Source organism: Eriocheir sinensis, chromosome 55 (genome assembly GCF_024679095.1).
Source record: "Eriocheir sinensis breed Jianghai 21 chromosome 55, ASM2467909v1, whole genome shotgun sequence".
Taxonomy (NCBI): Eukaryota; Metazoa; Arthropoda; class Malacostraca; order Decapoda; family Varunidae; genus Eriocheir; species Eriocheir sinensis.
This window is the reverse complement of record NC_066563.1, coordinates 6,554,975-6,574,263: the sequence shown is the minus strand read 5'-3', so window position 1 is coordinate 6,574,263 and position 19,289 is coordinate 6,554,975.

Here is a 19,289-nt window from a genome sequence, read left to right as displayed (position 1 = left end):
ATTATTATTATTATTATTATTATTATTATTATTATTATTATTATTATTATTATTATTATTATTATTATTATTATTATTATTGTTTATCGCACTAATAATATATCATCTTTATCATTATCAGTGTTATTTACTACTGCAACAATAACTACTATTCTACTACTATTCTACTACTACTACTACTACTACTACTACTACTACTACTACTACTACTACTACTACTACTACTATCGCCATTGTTTATCCTTTTTCCGTGTCGCTACCTCCATTCATCCCTCTTTCCTCCCTTCCCTCCTTCCTTTCCTCCCTCCCTCCTTCCTTCTTTTCTTCCCTTCCTTCCCTCCTTCCTTCCCGTCCTCCCTTTCTTGCTTCGTTCCTTCTTCTCCTTCCCTTCTTCCTTTCTCCCAGCTTTTCTTCCTTCCTTCCTTCCTTCCTTTCTTTCTCCTTCCCATCATTCTTTCCCTCCTTCCTTCCCGTCCTCCCTTTCTTCTTTCGTCCCTTCTTTCCTCCCTCCTTCCTTCCTTCCTTCTTCTCCTCCCCTCCGTCCTTCCTTCCTTCCTTCCCGCCACACTCTCTCCTCTAGTGGCCGAGGACGTGGCAGAATTACATTATCGGAATCTCCTTAAGAATAACACTTTTCCTCTCTATTAGCAAGCCTTGTCAATACGGGAGGAAGGAAAGGAAGATAAAGGAATATAGGAGAGGAAGATCAATATTCTCAATCGCTTTCTCTCTCTCCGGCAAGGTTATAAAAAAGCATTGGATCCTCTGTGCTTCTTATTCGAACACTTTTCCTCTCCATTAGCAAGCCTTGTCAATACTGCAACCAATAAAGGAAAGAAAAATCAATATTCTCAATCGCTTTCTCTTCTCTCCTCGACAAGGTTATAAAGCATTGGATCCTCTGTGCTTCTTATTCGAACACTTTTCCTCTCTATTAGCAAGCCTTGTCAATACTGCCCCCAATAAAGGAAATAAAAATCAATATTCTCAATCGCTTTCTCTTCTCTCCTCGACAAGGTTATAAAGCATTGGATCCTTTATGTTTCTTATTAGTTTGTTTGTTTGAGGGATTTTAAGACTGTTGATTCTCCTCCCATCCCTCCCTTCTCCTTCCTCCTTAATTCTCTTCCCGGCACAATTATAAAGCATTGGATCCTTTATGTTTCTTATTGTTCTGTGTGTAATGTGGTCTATAAGGGTGTTGATTCTCCTTCCATCCTTCCTTCCTTCTATCCCATCCATTTATTCTTCTTCCCTTCTCCTTTCCATTCCTTTCCCTCTCCTGTTTCCCTCTCCCTTTCCCTCTCCTTCTCTCTCCCACTCCTTCTCCCTCTCTCTCCCTCTTTCCTCCCTCCCTCCTCCCTCCTACTTCTCCTCACTTGTATTCCTCTTTATCTCTCTTCTCTTATTCTTTTTTATCATCTTTTCTTGCCTACCTCAATTTCTTTCCCTCCCTCCCTTCTTATGATTTAAAAGGAAGGGAAGAATTGGGAGAGACACTGCAAAGGTTAATGGAGTGGCTGTATAACGGTGTAATTAGCTATTTTGTTTGTTTTTGTGTGGTGAATTAGTTTTTTTTAATGATGTTACGGTGTTTACGTATTTAAGGGAAGGGGAGATAATTGTCGAAGGGGAGGTGAATTGGGGTTTAAGGGGAGGGGTTATATAATGGTGGATTGTTTATTTTTTATTTTTTTAATTTTTTTTAAGGATGTTACGCTGTGTATGTTTCCCTTATATTAATACCATTTTTCTTTCTCATTCTCTTTATTTTTTTATCTTCTCTCCTCCATTCGTTGCTGATATTCTTCTTCATTCTTATTCATATTCGTTCTCTTTCTTTCGTCTCCATTTTTTACTCTATTCTTCTCTCTTCTTTCCTTTTCATTCTATTTATTTCATATCTGATATATTTTTCGTTTTTTTTTTTACATCTTCCTTCATTCTATCGCTTCCTTTGCCTGTATTTTCAATTATTTTGTTTTTTTGTTCTTATTTCTTCACTTATTCCCTTCGTTTCTCATTTTTCTTAGTTTTTCCATCTCTCCATTTTCTCTCTCCATTCCTTACTACATATCCTACTCTCCCTCCCTCCCTCCCTCCCTTCATTCCTTTCTCTCTCTCGCTTTTATCTCCTCTCTCTCCCCTTCTTCCGCTGATTCACCATTCTTCCTCACCATACCTCTCCCTTGCCTTCTCTTCATTCCCACCATTCTTTCCATTCCTCACTCTCCCTTTCCTCTCCTCTATTGCCTCTCTCATCTCTCTCCTTTTGTTTCCTTGGCCCTCTCCCCTTTTACCTCCATTCCTTTCCTCCTCCTCCTCCTCCTCCCTCTTCCTCCCACTCGCTCTTTCATTTATTCTTCACCCCCTTTTCTCGACAGTTCTTTCCTCCCCCTCCTTCTCCTTCTCTTTCTCCTCTACCTTCAATATCTTACAACCTATCTTCACTCTCTCCTCTTTCCATCTCTCTCTCTACCTTCTCTCCAACTTGCTTTCATATTTTTTTTTCTTCCCTCTACGTTTTCCTTATCTTTCTTCCATATCATCTTCCCCTGTTTCTATCCTTCCTTCTTCCCATACGTTCCCTCCCCTTCACCTTCTTCCCACAGTGATATTACTTCCATTTATTGCTCCTACATTTTCTTTATATCTTCAACCTTCCTCTTTTTTTCCCTTTCCTCACTCCACGTCTTTCCTCACTTTCTTATACTTTTTTTACCTATTCTTTCCTCCACTTGCTCCCTACACCTCCCTTCTCTTCTCTAACCCACCTACCTACGTACCTTCCAATCTACCTTCCTGCTTTCTCCTCTCTCTCTCTTTCTCTCTCTCTCTCTACCCTCATCACCTTTTCAATCCCGAGGCGGCTTAAGAAAATTCCACGCACCCTCAAAATGGAGACTCGTCGGGGAAACAGGTCTGGGGTTCTTTTCTCCGGCTTTTGCGAGAACAGAAATCCGTTTAGGGAGAAATTGCGGCGCCGGGGGTAAATTTATCCCTCCGCTGGCAAGCTTATTGTTGGTGAACCCGAGCTATTCAGAGGAGCGAACCGGCTATTTGCAGGTGAACGAGGTCGGAGTCAGGTAGAAGGTCACTTTTGCTTTCTGTTTTGTGGTGCTACCGAGGTGTCTCTCTAACCCCCTGAGGTACCCCGTGGCGCGAGTAAGGGGGTTGTTTGTAGAGCGAGAGAGGGTGTGGAGGAGGATTTTAGTGAGGGGAAAGATGGGGTAGAGCGAGTAGGTATGGAAGGGGGAGAGGGTATGAGAGAGAGGTGGGGAGAATGTGGAGAGGAGTGATGGAAGTGAGGGAGAGGAAGGGGAGTGTAGTGAGGGGAAAGATTGAGGGGAACTGGGCGATGGTAGAGAAGAGAGAGAAGAGAAGAGAAAGATAAAATAATGAGAAGGGGAAGAATAAAAGAAAGACGAAGAGAAAAATAAGAAGAAAGAGGAGAATGAGAGATAACGTTTCCCCCGTCATGTTTATGGTCCTAAAACATGGTGTCTTTTCATTTGATCCCGTTAAAAAAGATCTGATCTCCTTCGAATATCTTTAGGGAAGTGAGTTGCTTCATACTCCTTACATTGTTTTACTTATGACATCCCTGATCCAATTACGAGCATGTGAGAAAGAAAATGGAACTAGGTAGGTCTTTTCAGGTAGAGAGAGGAATTAAAACATATACAAGAGCAGGATGGTGTACGTTAACATCAGAGGGAGGTGATGAACGCTTAAATATTGATACCTGTTGATAATTGAGGGTGTTATTAAGTATCAGGTTTCCAGTGTAGTGTTTGTTTTATTACTCTGCGGTTTCCTATTCACCAAGCAAACATTTATAAGGTTAATCTTTTTTGGATACTTGCATCATTGAGCCGTATTACTAAACATTTCGTCGCCCAGGTTCACATATTTGACAATGCTTCCGTAGGAGTTTTGGGCATTTCCAGGAGTAGTTTTATGAGTCTGGTGGTAGTTTGACACTTTTTTTTCTTTTTACAACAAAGGAGACAGCTCAAGGGCACACAAAAAAGGAAACAATAATATAAAAAAAAAAAAAAACGCTACTCTCTGCTCCTAAAAAGAATCAAAAGATCTGTACCATGAACCTAGAGAAACACCCATTAGAACCCGATTGACCCCCTCTTTGACCTTTAGAATTAATTGATGTAGGAACTGAAATTGTCTTATAATACCGACCGAGCAGTATTACTAAACATTTCGGCGCCCAAGTTCACATATTTGACAATGCTTTCGTTGGAGCTTTGGGCATTTCCAGGAGTAGTTTTATGACCCTGGTGGTAGTTTGACCCGTCTTCTGTACCATGAACCTAGAGAAACACCCATTAGAACCCGATTGACCCCCTCTTTGACCTTTAGAATTAATTGATGTAGGAACCGAAATTGTTTTATAATACTGACCAGAATCTTCGTAACTAACGCAGTATATAAGTAAAACCTGCTATTCTATCTTACCTAGTTATCTTTCTTTTTTTTTACAGCAGAGGAGACAGTGCAAAGGCGCAAAAAAAAAGAAAACAATAATGAAAAAAAAAAAGCCCGTTACTTACCGCTCCTAACCCTCTCTTACCTGTAGTAGGTGTGTGTGGGTGAAACAGTTTAAATGGAACCAGTTTTGGATAAAGCCACACATGTATCATCACTTACTTTCAGAATCAACACTGCGCACTGATAGTATTGAGTCATCGCGGCATTTATAACACACACAATAATTAATTCTTCCCTTCTGTCGACACGTCCGCCTCCCTGATTGGCTAACGCATGTATTTTGTTTTCCGCGGCGCAATCCAATCCAGGTGTTTGCGATGCCTGTGACCTTGAGAGCGTGAGCTTGAGAGAGGGAAAGTTACGGTATTAGAGTATTTAGGAAAGGTAAAGGTGAAGAGATGTTTGTTTGTTGTTTACTGTTTACTTAGGCTTACATGTTTTCTCCAGCTTAGAGTCGTCTGTTTTCAGCCATTGATTGTTTGGCCGTGTGTTTGTGGGTCTGTCTGTCTGTTTGTCTGTCTGTATGTTTTTCTCTCTCTCTCTCTCTCTCTCTCTCTCTCTCTCTCTCTCTCTCTCTCTCTCTCTCTCTCTCTCTCTCTCTCTCTCTCTCTCTCTCTCTCTCTCTCTCTCTCTCTCTCTCTCTCTCTCTCTCTCTCTCGCGGAACTTAAGTCAACGCTCGTTTGGAAGAAAGTTTGTAGGTTCCAGAGTTACGGAAGTAGTTAGTAGAGAGAGAGAGAGAGAGAGAGAGAGAGAGAGAGATCCTGGGCGTGGAGGTGGACTCCCAGCTGCGGTTTGACCGTCACCTTGAACAAAGAAAAGCCTCCCAGAAGGTGAACCTCCTGCGCCGCATGAAGAACCTCCTCGATGCTGAAGGCCTGAACACCCTCTATAAGGCACAAGTCCGTCCAGTGATGGAGTATGCACCGCTCACCTGGATGGCCAGCGCCCGCTGCCACCTCAACCTGCTAGACAAGGTGCAGAGGAGGGTTGAACGCCTCATCAACGGCACCCAGCACCACCGACCGAGCCAGTGGGAGACACAGCGACAACACCAACAACAACAACACCCACACGAAGGAAGGGCAAGACCAGCCACGAACCAGCTGAATAGCCTGGAGCACCGTCGCCGTCGCTGCGCTGACAGTGGCTACTACAAAACACAAGTGGGCTAGTGCCCCACCTGACGGACCTGAGGGCTACCTGGAGGAGGTCTGAGCGCAGCACGAGAACGGTGCTGAGCAACGCCTCCCTCCTGGAAGTGCCAAATGGCCGCTCAGCACCACCAACGTGCCTTCTCCATCGCAGCGGTGGTGTGGTGGAACAACCTCACTGCTGATGTGGATGTGACACAACTGTCCACTCAGCAGATGAAGTTACGTCCCACAGGGTGGCTACTCTACACCCACCGTAAATATGTATATATAATTGTATAATATATCGTATAATAATTGTATAATAGAGAGAGAGAGAGAGAGAGAGAGAGAGAGAGAGAGAGAGAGAGAGAGAGAGAGAGAGAGAGAGAGAGAGAGAGAGAGAGAGTGCCTCCATCAGGGTGCAAAATGAAATGGCGTGGTGCGTGTCTCTCTCGGCCGCGGAAGAGCCACACCCAGAGACGAGGAGCCGCTTAAAGGGAGAGAGAGAGAGAGAGAGAGAGAGAGAGAGAGAGAGAGAGAGAGAGAGAGAGACCGACCAACCAACACAGAGACCAAAAATAAAAACAAACTCAAACGGATTATCAACCACCAAACGACTCTTTCTTTGAGGACTCGGAGGAATCTTGGACCAATTAATCCCGAACGTAAATTGTCGGAATATCTCTTGCCTTAGACATTAATTAAACCCGACCTCCTGGCAAACACCCATCAACTTGTAGGGGAGGAGGTCTGAGGGGAAGGGAAGGTCTGTCGAAGGGGAGAGAGTGAGGGGAGAAGAGAAGCAACCGAGGAGAGATACACAGTAGATACCTAGGCCTCCCTCTGCTCCCCCTTGATGTACTCCTGCTGCGTCGCCGACAGTCTGCAAATTATCATAGAAAGTACAAAATTTTCCGCCTTGCTGCTTTGATCCCCCGCAGCTTCCCTTTGACGGCGCTGGAAGTGAGGGGAAGAGGGGGGGTGAGGGCCGAAGATGGGAGAGAAGGAGATGGAGGATGGTGAGGGGAAAGATGGGGGAGACGTAGAGGGTATGGATTGGGAGAGTGTGTGAGAGATTGGAAGGGGAAATGGAGGGTAGTGAGGGTGTGAGGGACGAGGTGGGGAGAGAGGAAATGGGGTTAGTGAGGGAAACGGGAATAGAAAGGGAAGAGATGAGAGAGAAGAGAAAGAGAAGAGAATGAGAAAAGATTGAAAAGAGGAAGAGAGAGAGGGAGAATAAAAAAAGAGAAAGAAATAATAAGAGAAAGAGCAGGAATAGAGGAAGAGCAAGAGGGGGAATAAGAGACAGAGGAAAATACAAGGAAACACAAGGACATAATGAGACTACAAGAGACCAGACGGCCTACACACGGCAGCTCCTGAGAGTGGGTTATTAACTACATTCCCTTCCCACCCACTGATACATCCAACCTCCATTTAAAGCTCTCAACTGTGTTTGCCTTTAACTAAACACCTGCTCAGTTTGTTCACTCATCCCCCCAGCCTGTTCATGAGCCCTTTCCTTTCTGAACTTGTATTTATCTAACCAATACCCGTTGCTGCGTGTTCTCGCTTCACTTTTGATCAATATATGTTCTTCACCTATATCGCCTTTACTGATCCCGTTAATGTATTAAAAAATCAGTTATATCCCCACGCTGTCTACGTTTTTTCTAAAGACGGTAATTTATTTTTTAATCTTTCTCTGTAGTTAGCAGAAAGTTAGTTTCTCTGTACGATAAGTTCCGAAGTCATTAAATAATTTTACTCATACTTCTCAGCATGGCCACGAGGGAATCTATTTCCCTTTTGTAAAGATGGGACAAAAACTGAACAACATAATCAACTTGCGGCCCAACCAAGCCAAACACAACATTAGGATAACTTCTGAGCTCCGGCTGCTTACGCTTAAAGAAATAATACCCAAAGCTGCGTGCGAAGGTTTCTGGCGGTAAAAACGATTTCTTGGTCGAAGGTCACACTCACACCCAAATCTTTTGCACAGCCGGAGTGGTCAAGAACTGTGTGATTTAGCGCGTAATTACTCAGGTTATTATTTTTCCCACACTTGGGACGTTGCATTTGTCGACGTTGACTTGCATCACCCATCTGTTGGATCCTGTTTCACTGCCTCGTTATTCTGGCAAACGAGCAAAAGTAATAGTAATGAGATAGATCAATAATGAGTAGAAATAATAGAAAGAGAAACACCACAGCAAACTCCTTGTTTGCTAAACACTTTCCTCTTAGCTAAGAGAAGGAGGGGAGAGGGTGGGGGCGTGTGGCTGGGTGAGGGTTAGTCTTAGTTGGCGGAAGGGGCGTGGGCGTGGGTGCGGCAGGGAAGGGGGAGGCGGGACCCTACTGGGCGGGTGATGGCTGTTCTGGGAATGTGGGGAGGGGCGTGGCAGGGGGGTGGTGTTGTGTTCCCTGTCAAGACCCTCCTGGCGGGCCGGGGCACTGGGATGCGGGAGGGGCGGCCCACAGGGCTGGAGTTGTCTTCGCGGCGTAGTTCGGGGCGCAGCGTCAGGAGGCGGCGGCCACACCTGAAATACTCTCTCCCCTCGTACAGCTCCCGCTCCTTGATGGGCAGGGGGGCGTTGTCCAGGCAGAAGGTAACCGTCTTGCGGGGCTTCTTGTTATCCTGGCGGCGCAGGCTGGGGCGCAGGGCGAGCAGGCCGCGCCCATACCTGAAGTACTCCCGCCCCTCGTACAGCTCCCGCTCCTTGACGGGGAGATCCAGGTTGTCCAGGGAGAACGTCACTCTCTTGCGGGGCTTCTGCCTGATGTTCTCCGCGCCCTTTAGCTCTTCTAGTGCCTTTTCCTGTGCCGCCACTAGTTCCTGCAGCTCGTGGAGCCAAGACACCTCGTCTTGCTCCCTGAGGCTCACTCCCTTCTTTTCCTTCTCCTCCTCCTCCTGTGTGATTTGCTCCCCGTCCTTAGGCTGCCTCAGCGCTTCCTCCTGTGCCTTCACTAGTTCCTGCAGCTCGAGGAACGAAGACAACTCGTCTTGTTCCTTGAGGCTCGCTCCCTCCGTCTCCCCCTCCTCCTCCTTCCCTTTCTTCTGTGTGAGTTGCTCCAGGTCCGGAGGTTTCTTCAGCGCCTTCTCCTGTGCTTTCACTATTTCCATCAGCTCGAGGAACAAAGACAGTTCGTCTTGCTTTTTGTGGTCCATTCCCACCTTCTCCTCCTCCTCCTTCTCCTCCTTCTCTTCCTCCTTCTCCTCCTCCTCCTCCTCCTTCTCCTTCTCCTCCTCCTCCTCCTCCTTCTCCTTCTCCTCCTCCTCCTCATCATCATCGTGTGTCTCTTCCAGCTGAAGGAGCTCTAGAAGCTCCGTTCGTTTCTCATACTCCATTTCGTGCTGTTTTTTCTCTCTGTACATGTCTTTGACAAGTGTCGGCCCCTCCTCGTGATCGCTGTCAGTCAGGTGCTGGGGCAAGCTCGTCGTCCCGGTGTTGTATCGCCGGAACAGCTTGAGGAAAGGGAAGGCCGTGGTCGGCGCCTCCAGCTCCGCCTCAGCGGGCAGCAGGCCCTTCACCACGCGCACAAAACTTGCAGTCTCGCAGAAGTACATTGTGGAGTCTGATAGTTATTAAAAAGCTGGAGTAGGACACAATAAGATTCAGGGCAGTTGTCTCAGACTTGCCGATGGTGTAACTGGATGGTGCTAAGGTAGACTTGCACAGAATGATGGAGGAACGGCACCGTCTAAAAGTAAGGTCCTTATGTTTAAGCGCATCGAACTCCCATTACGACTGTTTCCCAATCCCGCAGAGAAGATTAACCGTGTTTTCATGGGTGTTTTTCCCGTTCAAGGTGCAGAAGTCGGGTAAAAAAAAAGAAGAAAGGAAGAATAATACGAGAAAGAGGAAAAGAGAGAAAAATTTAGAGAAAGAGGAAGAGAAAGAGGGAAAATAAGAAAAAGAGTAAAAGAAAGAGAAACAATAAGAGAAAGAGGAAGAGAAACGGGAGAAAAATAAGAGATAGAGTAAAAGAAAGCGAAACAATAAGAGAAAGAGGAAGAGAAACGAAAAAAAGAAGAGAAGAAGGAGAGAGAGAGAGAGAGAGAGAGAGAGAGAGAGAGAGAGAGAGTGTAGGAAGCATCTCTCCGTAGTTATGACATTTCCTCCTCTTACCTGACCTTACACTCGGCGGCGGCAGGTGAGGTCTTGTTTACCTGTGGCGGAAGAGGCAGGAATATGAGCCTTCCATTGGTGCGGGTCTCAGGGCACGGGGAAAGACAGGTGTCACCTTTTAGAATACCTTTGTGGCGCGTCCTTCCTCCGTCTCCTTTCCAGTAAGACACGAAGTTCATGTATATTATAAAATTCCAACACCACATGTAAAGTATAAATAACATAAGTATCCGTATTAGTAAGCTTGTGGGGGATGATGTGGAGAAACTATATTTTAAGTTAGTTTAGGATAGTGTACAGTTAGTTTACAATGGTTGATGAGTGGAACAGTCTTGGTGGTCATGTTGTGCGTACCAAAACAATAGATACATTCAATAGAAGATTATATATATCCGTGGATTGAGAGGTTAGACTGGGTTAGGTTTACAGGAAATACATTGCATAGGCCTACCGCCCTCATGCAGTCTCCCTAGGTCCTTATGTTCTTTTTGCGTCCTTGTAAATGACATGACAGCCAGTATTTGTAATCATGAAGAGATTGAGGTAGAGAAACGATATCCGAGTTAGTTTAGAGTTAGTTCAGTTAAGTGTTGTTAGGTTACTCTAAAAATGTGATCACATGACCATCAGTATTTATAAGCATAAAGAGGATCAGGTAGAGACACTGTATCTACGTTAGTTTAGCATGGAGTGAGAGCAGTTAGTTTAGTGTATAAAAACAGTTAGTGTAGTTATTTCAGTTTAGTTAGCTTAGTATAAAATTTAGAGGGAAGAGGTGGGGAGAGAGGAAGTGGGGGTTGGTGAGGGGAAAGACTGAGGGGAACGGGGAGAGAGAGGGAAGAGATGGGAGAGAAGAGAAAGACAAGAGAATGAGAAAAGATTGAAAAGATGAAGAGACATTGCCACTGGTATTTGTATGCAATGTGAGGCTGAAAGACCATAACATCACCTGACTCTGTGCCTTAGTTTAGTGTACCTTTAACTATGCCGGGGAGAGGTGTGTGTCCGCCCTTACCGCCGAGGAGAGAGGGTCGGACGTGACCACCAGAGCGTCCCGGGGCCTTGGCGCGCGTTTGTTTGGGGAATAATTCATCGCTGAGCTGCAGGTGTCGCCACTCCCAGAGACTTCCTCCACTCCCTGCCTACCTGTCCCTTTAGCTCTGTTTCATTACCTGTTTCTTTTTCTCCATCTTTATTTTTTTTTCTTTCTCTCTATCTATCTATCAATCTATCTACCTACCTATCTGTCTCTTTCTTTATCTATCTCTTTCTCTTATTTTCTCTTTCTCTAACCTATTTCTCTCTCTTATGATTATTAGCAAACACACATAACGTTTTCTTCATCTCCGTTTTCTCTCTCCAAAGCCTCCTCCTATTCCCCTTCCCCTCACTCGTCCCCTCACATTCTTTTAGTCTCTCTCTCTCTCTCTCTCTCTCTCTCTCTCTCTCTCTCTCTCTCTCTCTCTCTCTCTCTCTCTCTCTCTCTCTCTCTCTCTCTCTCTCTCTCTCTCTCTCTCTCTCTCTCTCCTCTCTCTCTCTCTCTCTCTCTCTCTCTCTCTCTCTCTCTCTCTCTCTCTCTCTCTCTCTCTCTCTCTCTCTCTCTCTCTCTCTCTCTCTCTCTCTCTCTCTCTCTCTCTCTCTCTCTCTCTCTCTCTCTCTCTCTCTCTCTCTCTCTCTCTCTCTCTCTCTCTCTCTCTCTCTCTCTCTCTCTCTCTCTCTCTCTCTCTCTCTGTCTCTCTCTCTCTCTCTCTCTCTCTCTCTCTCTCTCTCTCTCTCTCTCTCTCTCTCTCTCTCTCTCTCTCTCTCTCTCTCTCTCTCTCTCTCTCTCTTTCTTTATTTCTTTTTGGTTCAGTGGTATTCCTTAACTTTTGTAGGGACTTAAAATTTGAAAGTTTATTTGTTGGGTAAGAGAAGTTTGGGTGTGGAGGTGTGTGTGTGTGTGTGTGTGTGTGTGTGTGTGTGTGTGTGTGTGAGCGTGTGTGTATGTTCGGAAAGGTTAAGAGTACGAATGATTAGATATACGTTAATGAATAACAGTTAAAGTCGAGATAATGAAAAAAATAATGGATTAGAAAGGTTGAGAGAAGATGTTTGGAATTACGTATTTTAGTGAGTAATTCAAGAAGGGTGAGAAGGGAAGTTTGTTGAAGTTTCGACCAGAGAAAAATAGAGGGGAAAAATAGGCCTACTCGTTTTGTGTCTTCTTTTATGTCCTTCCTCTCCCTCACAATGGCCATTATGCAAAAAAAAAAAAAAATACGCCTGTCTCCCCTCTTCCCTTTTTATTCTTTTTTTCGTGCTTTTTTTCCCTCCTCGTTCTCGGTATCCTCTTCTACTTCCTCCTTTTCCTCCTCTTCCTCCTTTACTTTTTCCTCCTCCTCCTCCTCCTCCTCCTACTCCTTTTGTTCCTTTTCCCTCGTTCGGATTTTTCTATCACTTTTTTTTTACATTTTCTTTACCAGCCATATCTTCTCTTTTTCTTTCTTTTTTTCTTTCTCTTCTTCTTAAACCTATTTCCATGCTGCATTTTAACCTGTTATTATTGTTTTCTCGGCAATAGTGTTTATTTTCTTCTTTTTCATACCTTTGTTTTAATCTATTTGTCTCGTTTTACATTTCCATCTATTATCTTCTTACAACTTCATCCTCTTCCTCATCTTCCTTCTATCACTTCTTTACTTCTCTCCTCCTCCTCCTCCTCCTCCTAAGCCTCTTCCTTCTTCTCCACACCTTTCTTTTCTTGCGTCTCCCCTTTCGGCAATCTTCCCTTCCTCACCTCTCTCCTTCCTAACCATCATCAGCGGTCACTCACCTTTTCTATCCTCTCCCTCCGCTCTCCCTCCTCCTTCCTTTTCCCTCCCCATCTCCATCTCCCTTTCTCCCTCCCTCTCCCCTCATCTCTCTCTCCCTCCTTTCCTCTATCTCTCCTTCTCTTCCTCTCCCTCTCCCTCATGTTCTCCATCCAAAGTTTCGTCGTAACACTGAGTGAGATGAAAACAATTTAACTTTTACCTGACCTCTTCCGTTCCCTTCTGACTTTGCTGTTGTTGTCTTTCCTGACCTCCCATGACGCCCCCGTGTTCTTGTACTAACACACTCTCTCTCTCTCTCTCTCTCTCTCTCTCTCTCTCTCTCTCTCTCTCTCTCTCTCTCTCTCTCTCTCTCTCTCTCTCTCTCTCTCTCTCTCTCTCTCTCTCTCTCTAAACGTGACGGAAGGTGTAAAAAGGAGATAAATGCGAAACAGAAACAGGAAATTAGTGAAAATAGAAAGAAAAATAAACTAAGTGTACAAACAAGTATATGAAACAGTAGTAGTAGTAGTAGTAGTAGTAGTAGTAGTAGTAGTAGTAGAAGTTCATCGGAAAGGTAGAATAGAGAGAAAAGACAAAAAAAGGAGAGCAAGGGAGAGAGGAAAAAAAAACTCGGATTAAAAAAGTGTGCGAGAGGAAAAAGAAAACGAGGGGCGTGGAGGTGAGAAGAGGGAGTGAGGGGAGGAAAGAGGGGAGGTGAGGAGAGAAAGGAAGGAGAGGGAGAGGAAAAAAATTAGGCCTAAGAGAGGAAGGTGCTGAGAGCGGCACGTGTTGAGGATCAGCGTCTCAATCAGCACAAGGCGTCAGCACTCTCTCTCTCTCTCTCTCTCTCTCTCTCTCTCTCTCTCTCTCTCTCTCTCTCGTTGATACAGCCCTTAAATCATCGCTTTTTTTCATTTTCTGCTTTTTCATTCATTTTTTTGCCAGTTTTAATTTTTTTCTGCGGATTTCCGAAAATAATTTGTCGGTTTTATACTTTTTTTTTTAGGGATTTACCGATAATGATCCCTTAATGCTATCAATTTGTGTGTGTCAGGGTGTGTGTGTGTGTGTGTGTGTGTGTGTGTTTGCCCGCTAGTGTGACAGGTAAGCGAACACCTGCCAAAGCCTGCCCATCATTTTTCACCTGCGTCATTTCGTTTGTTGACCGTGGAAATGGCCCGCCGCGTCAGTCATTAGTGAGCCTCGTCTCTGGTTATGACTGTGCTACTGACTGACGGGCGAGTGAGAATGAGATGTTATATTTTCCGACCTTTATTGGAAGTACTAATGGCCGTGTGTAGTGTATGAAAGATTGATACTTAAAAGATGAGTAGTAATATAAGTAGTAGTGGTAGTAGTCGTGGTTGTATAGTCATAAGTAGTAAGCAGATGAGAATGAGATGTTTTAAGACCTTTTTTGGTAGTAGTAATTGTAGTAAGTTGTGTATAATCGATTGTCATTTAGTAGATGAGTAGTAATTGAAGTAGTAAGGGTAGAATTAGTAGTCGTAGTAGTAGTGATAGTAGCAGTTGTAGCAGTAGCAGCAGCAGCAGCCATGGTAGTAATGTTATTTCTTTGTTCACCTCTAAAGTTCACTTCCATAATTTATTCTTAGTGACTTATCTGGACGGTAAATGCGTTAGTGGTCCGCGTTGTTATTCATGACCTGCCACGGGAGACGAGATAACAGGACGAGTGGACCACCGGCGCCGCTACGCCAAGGGAAGCTGGGGACGCCGGGAAGAAGGAGAGAGATGGATGGAGGGTGGGACGTGGGATTCCCTTTGAGCAAGAGAAGGATGACGCTGCCGTGGGAGGCGTCAGCCCGCCCGCAGGCACACAGACGCCAAGGTGACGCACGACCCTGCCTCTAAGGGCGCCCCATAAACTCTCACGAGGGTTGTTACGAGGTTTACTTACGACGATCCTCCCTGCAGGTGTCGTAAACCCGCGGGAGGCCTGTGTAGTAGCATCTCAGCCCGGCGTGGTCACATTCTGGTTCTCTGCGCGCGGGCACGCTTGCGCGCCACATAGCAAGGTCTCCTCCCACTCGCTGGGACCCTCAGGCCTCAGTTGCCTTTCAGCTGTCGTGTGGGAAAGTTGAGTACGCCGTCCCTTCGCAAGTCCTGGCTATTAGCGCGGATTTCTAGGATGCTAGCGAGTGTTGAGGGTGGATTTGAGGGCGTGAGGAGTGCCTACATCTCAGGGGCTGCCGCGTGAGTGTGAGGGCTGCCGGCCGCTCTGTGAAGGTGTTGTGAGTTCTTTACGCAATCTCGAGGCGCGACAAGTGCACAAGGATTATTATTCACTGCTGTGCGAGCGAAGCAGCGAGGCGTTGACGAAGGCGCAGACGAGCGAGCGAAGAGGACACGCCGCCACCATGGGGACGCCCGCAGGACCCTGCCTCCTGCTGCTGCTGGTGGGGCTGATCTCTGTGACAGGTGAGCGTCCGGCGACACTCTCTCGCTACTTCGGCAGTGAACCGCCTCAGCAGGGGTCGAATCACCCGAAGAGACGAAACCAAAGAATATCTACGGTATCAGTTTCTTGTGCGATGCGGGAAAAGTAACATAATGAGGATATTGAGGGTCAGGGGCACGTTGATGTAGCACGATATTATTTTGTCCTCCTCCCCTTCCGTTAGCCACCGTAGAACCGTCGTAATGGCATCGTTTGGCGCGGGTAAAGCAAGGTAGGGAGTAATAAGGTGAACTTCCACGATATGATGTCCTTTTCTTTTTCCTTTTGCCTCTACTTTTGTGAATGTCATAAGTCACTAAGAATGAACACCGAAAACACTTCATCACACCCGTATTAGTTAAGTGGAAAGTATTATTCATCATTATTCACTACAGGAAGACTGGAGGAGACAGGAAAACATACGGTAGGACATTGCACAAAAAAAGAAACAAAAAAATCATCATCTCTTCGTTCACCTCTTAAACATCAACATCTACAAACAAAAATCACTGAGAACTACGTCGAAACTACATTACCGTATCTGTCGAGAAAAGTGTATTTGACAAGATTATTTATTAAACAGCCACTACACAAGACAAAGGAACATAAAACATTGCCAAAGAAAAACAAATTTCCTCATCCCTTCTCTCATCTTTTAAACATCAATATTCACTCTCAGGAGATGCAGAAAACCACATCAACACTAGGGCATGAATAGAGAGAGAAGCACATCACTAAATTATTCATGAGAGAGAGAGAGAGGCAAGAGGTGTCAAGGGAACATAAGCACTCGTAACCTTACCTGACCTTACGAACTAGCTTAACCTTATCTAGTAGAGGGATTTATTCAAGAGAGAGAGAGAGAGAGAGAGAGAGAGAGAGAGAGAGAGAGAGAGAACAGTCATAACCTCACCTATCCATAAACTTATCTAACGTAACCTCAGAGAGAGAGAGAGAGAGAGAGAGAGAGAGAGAGAGAGAGAGAGGTGGCGAAGGGAAAGATAACCATAACATCACCTAACCAAACCTAACGTAACCTAGACCAACAAGAAAGAAACCTTAATATAACAGCAAATAGAATAGGAACAGAATATAAAAATGTGTTCCCTAGATACTTTCAGCCATGGACGAGACAAGGCAAAGGGAAACATAAAGACATAAGGACATAGTAAAAATAAAACCATTCTGCTCCTCCTTCTCTTTTCTCCCTCCCATAGACACGCCCTCAGACAAGCTTTAGTGTCCCAAGGAGGAGTGCTATCTCTTCCCTCCCGACCTTTCCCTCTCCTTCCTCCCTTTCCCCTCACCTCCTCCTCTTCCTACTCCCCTTCCCTTTCTCCTTCTTTCTTTCTCCCTCTCTCTCTTCCTCTCTCCCTCCTCTCCTCACCTCTTTCTCCTTCCTTCTCTCTCTCTCTCTCTCTCTCTCTCTCTCTCTCTCTCTCTCTCTCTCTCTCTCTCTCTCTCTCTCTCTCTCTCTCTCTCTCTCTATCTCTCTCTCTGTCTCTCTCTCTCTCTCTCTCTCTCTCTCTCTCTCTCTCTCTCTCTCTCTCTCTCTCTCTCTCTCTCTCTCTCTCTCTCTCTCTCTCTCGGTGCATTAATATTTCTCTTTGATTTGTATTTTTTTCAACTTTTTTTTCTTTACTTCGTCATTTCTTTTCTCTTGTTTGTATTTTCTGGTTCATGTTTTTCTTGTTTTTTTCTCTTTTTTTTTCGAGGGTAATGTTTCTCTACTTGTTTTTAAGTCACCTCGAACTCTTTACTGCGAAATTTGTTTTTTGCTTTCGCTTGTTCTCTCTTATGAATATGCAGTGTGAGTGTGTGTGTGTGTGTGTGTGTGTGTGTGTGTGTGTGTGTGTGTGTGTGTGTGTGTGTGTGTGTGTGTGTGTGTTTTACGTTTTACATACTGCTCTCTTATCTCTTTTGCTTTATCTCTTTCCCTTATCTTCTTCCCCTTTTTTTTCCTTCCTACTCTTTTTTTATCCTCTTCCTCCTCCTCCTCCTTTACCTGACCTTCTCTTATACATCATTTACTCTCTCCCTAATAATTTCTTTTCTTCTACGTTCTTTCTTTCCCTCCTTTTGTCCTCCTCCTCCTCCTCCTCCTCCTCCTCCTCCTCCTTGCCTTCCTCCTGCTTTTCCCTCCCTTCTCATTCTCGTCTTGTCCTCCCTCTTATATTATCTTCCCTCCTCCTCCTCCTCCTCCTCCTCCTCCTCTTCTTCCTGTTCCTCGCACCATCAACACCCTCATAAGTATCGTGATAATCAACGCTGCTGCTGGTTTGCTTAAAACTTGAAAACAGAACGTTGAATATTTAAATGTATATGAGAGACCTCGTAATATGCCTTCCCATGCGTGTGTGCCTCTCTGTGTGTGTGTGTGTGTGTGTGTGTGTGTGTGTGTGTGTGTGTGTGTGTGTTTCTGTTTTCTGTGTGTTCTTGGTTATGCAAATGTTTAAAGGATTGAGTCAAGCTTGTCATGTCTCGTAAGTGTGTGTGTGTGTGTGTGTGTATGTGTGTGTGTGTGTGTGTGTGTGTGTGTGTGTGTGTGTGTGTGGGGGGGGGTGAGAGTAGAGGTGTGTGGAAAGGGGGGGGTGAGGTGTGTATTGTCTTGCATGTTTGTGGGGGGGGGGGAAGGGTTGTAAGTTGATGCGTTTGTGTGTGTGTGTGTGTGGATGGGGGAAAAGGGTAGGTGTGTGTGAAGGGGGGGGGGGGCGTTGGCAAGCTGGGGGGGGGGGGGAGGCCGCGTTTTGGGGTCCACCTTAGTGTCATGGAGGCGCGTCACGTCAAGTCACGTTATGTTGTGTCGCTCTAGTTCCCCCTAACAGGTGGGCGTGGCATCCGGTCACCTGGCTGTCCGTCCCATTTGCGTCCCTCTCAGGTGGAAGGGGCGGAGTGGGTGTTAGTGGATGGGCCATTTAAACATCACTACCTTACCTAAAGTATCTCTATCATCTTTTAAACACCTCGAGATATTTTTTTTACAACTCTACATAATCTTTTACATTATCTTACATGTCTCTACATCATCTTCTACATCTTTTCGTCATATTATACATCCCTACATCATATTTTACATCTCTTCATTATCTTACATATCTCTACATCTTCTACTACATCTTTCCGTCATACTTCACATCCCTACATCATAATTTACATCTCTTCATTATCTTACATCTCTATATCATCTTCTACATCTTTACGTCATACTTTACATCCCTACATCATAATTTACATCTCTTCATTATCTTACATATCTCTACATCATCTACTACATCTTTCCGTCATACTTTACATCCCTACATCATATTTTACATCTCTTCATTATCTTACATATCTCTATATCATCTTCTACATCTTTACGTCATCCTTCACACCCCTACATCATAATTTACATCTCTTCATTATCTTACATATCTCTACATCATCTACTACATCTTTCCGTCATACTTCACATCCCTACATCATAATTTCCATCTCTTCATTATCTTACATATCTCTATATCATCTACATCTTTGCGTCATACTTTACATCCCTACATTACCTTACAAATCTCTACATTATCTCCTGCATCCCTCTACATCATCTTTTACATCAGCACTCTCCTTTTCCCTGCTTCTGACGCCACGAAGGTTACTAAATGATGGTTGTGTGGACGTATAAGAGTATCAGAAGACAGTTTAATGGGGCTATGAAACTTTTTTTGGTTCTGTTGGATATTTCTGGACACTGCACACATACATCACTAGTCTTATTCCTGTTTCTGACACCACGAAGGGAACTGAATAGTGTGTTTATGACAATGGAAGTGTTAAATGTCAGTGTAGTGGGGATATGAACGTTTTCTTTGTGGTTTAGTTGAGTATCCCGTGATCATTACATATTTTACATTCATTTTAATACGCCCATACATACTTTATATCGACACCCCTGTAGTCTCCCTTCTCACGTCATGAAGTATTCTTAAACGAGATTATATGACACTTGGAAAGTCTTGAAGCTCAGTATTCTTTCTCCTTACAATACAAAACTTTTCTCATGTAGTTTTATGACTGGAAACCCTTGAAGTGCAGTTTAATTTAGCTGTGAAGCGAGGAAAGATCATAAAGAATATTTATCGTTCTGGCTAAGAGTCTGAGTAATCATTCCAAAGAGACAGGATACAAACGTACGAATAAACTAAAACAAACTTACGTCAGCTCCGGAAAAAAACCCCCACATCCGTTGCTATTTTGGTGAAAAGAAACTCACACAGAAACACA